The sequence below is a fragment of the Physeter macrocephalus genome, chromosome 14, assembly GCF_002837175.3.
Source record: "Physeter macrocephalus isolate SW-GA chromosome 14, ASM283717v5, whole genome shotgun sequence".
NCBI classification, from domain to species: Eukaryota; Metazoa; Chordata; class Mammalia; order Artiodactyla; family Physeteridae; genus Physeter; species Physeter macrocephalus.
The window spans coordinates 128,326,387-128,330,723 of record NC_041227.1 but is presented as its reverse complement, the minus strand read 5'-3'; positions in this window follow the sequence as shown (position 1 = coordinate 128,330,723).

Below are 4,337 nucleotides of genomic sequence, written 5' to 3'. Positions count from 1 at the left end.
TTGGTAACCATTAGTGACAGCTATCAGCTCATTGGCAGTGAGAAAACAGCCAACACTGAAGGACTGGGGCAGGCCGTGCATCTGCGGGGATATTCAAGCAGCTACTGCCTCTTCCATGTGGCACAAAGAAGGTAAAACAGCTTTGCAAAAGTGGACCAATCCTTAACACCCACAGGTGGTATCACTGATTCATCACTTCCAGACAAGAGGTAGGTAGGTATTGGGTAAAGGCAAAAATAGGTGACAGAGATTTTCACCTAGTCCAATGCCCCCTTTCCCTTCTATGCCCTGCTCAACCTCCAGCCCCCTGAGTCAGAATAAAGACAATTCGATTTCCAGGGAATGTTACCAAGAACCCTCATTTCTCAGCCAAAGACTCACATCTGAGGAATGCAATATGCCATACACATTTATATGGGCCCCCGGATACCATCGAAACAAGAGGATGGTCTTGTATACAAGTGACCCCATTGTGGTTTGGTCCCGCCCCTCCAAGGCCTTAGGTTCTGAGCTCTCCTCTCTCCCAAAGACAGCCATTCCTTTGAAATCCCAGCATCTCCTTTGTCTCCAGAACATAAGGGCTCTTGGCAGTGACCTTGAACCAAGAGTGCACAAAAGCTGAGACATCATCTAACTTCAGAAGGGTGCAGAATCCAGCTTTAAGCCCAGAAGAAGCTGTAGTCGCAATCACAATGGCTTAAAAAAAAAAAAAATCATTCCCCACCATCTTTCCTGCAGACTTCTGGTTTCAGTATATGGTGAGTTCACCTAAAGGCAAGAATTTGATCGTGCATTTCCTTCTAAAGTGTTATAGCTGTACTTCTACTGGGTCGGCACCCATAACAATGAGACATGGATGGAGCCAATCAGCTGAAGAAACTGATACTGAAAAAGGAAACACATCTTACCAGTGAGAGACTCTCAGGTATGAAATAAGTCCCCCAGCAATGCAGGGCATTGCTGGAGATTGAGTCACAACCATGGTAAGATCTGTGCCAGGATGAGATACTCAGTTACCCATTTCCCAGGTATCAGAGCTAAGAAAGAAAGGGTAAAAAGCTCTGAGTAATTCTTCCTCTGAATTTACTTGATTTTTGTCTTCAGGGGTTGAGGGGCCTGAGTATTCTCAGCATTAAATACTCAGGCCCATAGAGGTGAGAACTGCCCTCCCATCTATGGACTTCCTAGAGGAAAAAGAAGGGAACAAACAGTAATTGATCATGAATAGACAAGCCAAACACTGTTCTCAGGGCTTTATAAACATCCTTGTATTTTATCTCCACAGTGAGGCCGCCCATTTAAAAATGTGGAAACAGAGAAAAAAGGGAAATGAAACGCATTTCCCAGGATCACTGCTACCTTGCGGGGCTAATATTTAAACCCGGGTCGCTCTCACTTGGAGTCCTTGCCCTGTCCACATCAGTGCCCTCTCTAGACACGGGTTCAGGGAAACTGAATCTGGATTTAATGGCTTCTGAGGTTTCCAAAAGGCATCACTTGTATGTTTCTGCTCTGCGGGCTGTGCCTGTCTCCCCAGCTCTGGGTCTGTTTCCCCACCCTCCTGACTCAACGTAAGGGGGTCTGGCCATTGCAAAGGAAGGGCTTGCTAATGAAAAGGAATGGAAAGACTCACCAACCTCAGGACCCCCATCAGTACCTGATTGCATTTTTGCCACCACCGACGATGGAAGGTGGCACCAGCGACCTTCAGATGAGGCAGAAGGGGAGCCAGGCTCGAAGCAGGACAAGCTCCCCAAAGCAAGCGTGCGGGGATAATGTTTCTGAAGTACTAACCAGTGTTCACGCTCCTGTCTCTGCACCTTACAATATTTCCCTGCACCCCTTGGCCTTTCCTCATGTGGTTAGTAAGGCTCTACTGACTCTACGGCAAAAAAACTAGGAAACAATAAATTCTTGTTTTTGAGTTTCAAAGAAGGCTTTGAAAGTGTATAGCAAATACAACAAATATGTATGGGAGAACATATGATGAGGGAGGGCAAGGCGGCTCTCAGATGAAGACCAAGAGAGATTCCCTGCGTCAGGGGAGCAAAGGAAGCCAAGCAGAGAGAGTCGATATTCCGGGAACCAGGGAAGGGGTGCTGCCAGGAGCCTGGGAGCAGTAGCCGGAAGCGTGTGGCCCTGGAGGGTCTCTGGCTGGGAACAAGAGACAACCTAGCAGTGACCAGTGCGGACGAATGGCCAGAGGCCTCTTGATGTATAGTTGGGAGTCTCAGAGGAGTTCTGTGTGGATAAATGATGCAGAAGGAACATGCTTCCCAGCCCCCAGCGCCGCTGCATTCCGTTAGCCTGCCTCACCCCCTGACATCTGATGCAACTCCAGAGACAAAGGTAAGGGCGGGGTGTGGGGTGGGGGGAGAATTTGAAATGCCCTGGTGGAATGGAGTTATAAGAAAATCAAGTTGTAGTTCTTGCCATTTCTGAGTTTGTAGACAGAGGTTCGCACCTGCTCTCTGAGCCAAGCATCTCTCCAGGACAGACCCCCACCCCGCGTCCTCTCCCGACAGCACCCAGACTTCACACCCTCCCCTCCTTACCCCAAAGCCCCTGGGCAGCTGCCCCACGGGCGTCTCTGCCGCCCAGGAAGATACCCCTGCATCCCTGTGTGCTGCATATGTGGGGCTGGCTCCCTTGGAATCTTGGGCTTCCATACGCCCCAGAAAAGACTGCAGCTCCGGTGACAAGCCCATCCCGGCCCGATTCATTGGCAGAGGAAAATGCTGGGCCAGGAGAAAGGCTAAGCAAGGAGAGGACACTCCCCGCCACCCACCCCCGTCTCTGGGAACACCGTATCTGAAGTTTATTTGGCCACCCAAGGTGCTGGGCTCTGCCAGACCGGATACCCATTCCGGTCTGACAGGCACCCACGGCCCCCTGGAATGCGCCTTTGGCCCACCTGGTAGTTCTGTTTTCCTTTTCCTCTGAGATCCCCCTGGGCTGCTGTTTGCCCCTCACCACCCTCCCTCCCCCCGGACTTACACCGCAGGCTCAAGAGATGTCACCCAGCCAACCTATAAGAGGCAGGTGACGGGATACCCCACCATGGTGATTTTTTTTTAACTTTTAAAACCTTGGAAGCACTGCCAGGTGAAAAATAGTTTGAGTGGTAATTCTCCGCCTCTCCTTCCCCAAAACACATGTTTGTCTTTCCATAATATTGTTTGAGCATCTGTGATGCTCTGTTCTAGGAAATGGGGACCAGCTGTGAGAAGGATCTGTGAGATCCCTGATCCCAGAGAACGGACATGGTAGCCCAGGAGGGCAGACCCAGAGATGAGCCGCCCAGATCCCCCTTCCAGGAAGGACTCACTGCCTGACCAGAAGGACAGCCTCAGCCACTAGCGTCTCCAAGGTCCTCTTCAGCTTTCAAGCGGAGGTCACGCTCTTCTGGGGCAGCCCCTGGTCAATGGCTGTGCAAGGTGATGGGAAAGGACCCAACCATGTCCACCCACAGGGTTCCTCCAGTGGGTCATCTCTGCTCTGGTGCCACAGAGACTCACGGGCCACAGAGACTTTTTAGGTCTTCACACGCTGATGGCCCCTCCTGCCCAAGCCGGCTTCGTCCCCTTCCTTTTATAGGGGTCATTCCCATCGTAGCATCTGCTTCCTGGGGAGCCCATCCCGTACCTGGGGGGCATGCAAACCAGGGAGGTTGCAAGTAACGACCTGTGCTGTGGAGAGAGAACAGGGCAAAATGATAGTGGTTGACTTGGCAGGGGAGGACAAGGTCAGCACGATGTCAAGGGCACCCACCTTCTCTGAGAAGGTGACGCTGGAGCTGAGACGTGATGGAGGAGGGGTGAGCCATGCTGGGGGCATCAGGGGAAGGAGGCCGGGCCGGGTGGGGAGGGAGATACGCGGCAGAGGCAGGGAAAGGGGTGCCTGTGGTTGGAGCACAGCCCTGAGCGAGGGGGGGCGGTTATGGGAGATGCGGCAACGGGGCCGGCAGCGCCTTGTGCGTCGCGCCAACGCGCCCAGCTTCTCTCGTAGGTGGAGCCAGAGGATGGCAGCCCTGTATGTGCCACGGTCCCCTGGTCACCCCCAGATTGTGATGAAAGAATAAAACGCGGCAATTCCTTGTAATTGAAACACGAGGCGGGGCGTGTTAGCAAGAGCTGCCTAGCCGATCTGGGCTGTGCCCGAAATGAGACAGGTGGGGATAGCTCCGGTTCTGGCCACCCGGAAAACCCTACCGGAAGGCGAAAGAGTGAAAGCCGTGTTGCTGTGTGAATAGCCATTCGGATTCGTTTTCAAAGGTGAATCACTCTCAAACCTCAGGATGTTATTCATAGCAAGTCACTTGCTCCCCTCCTCGGAAC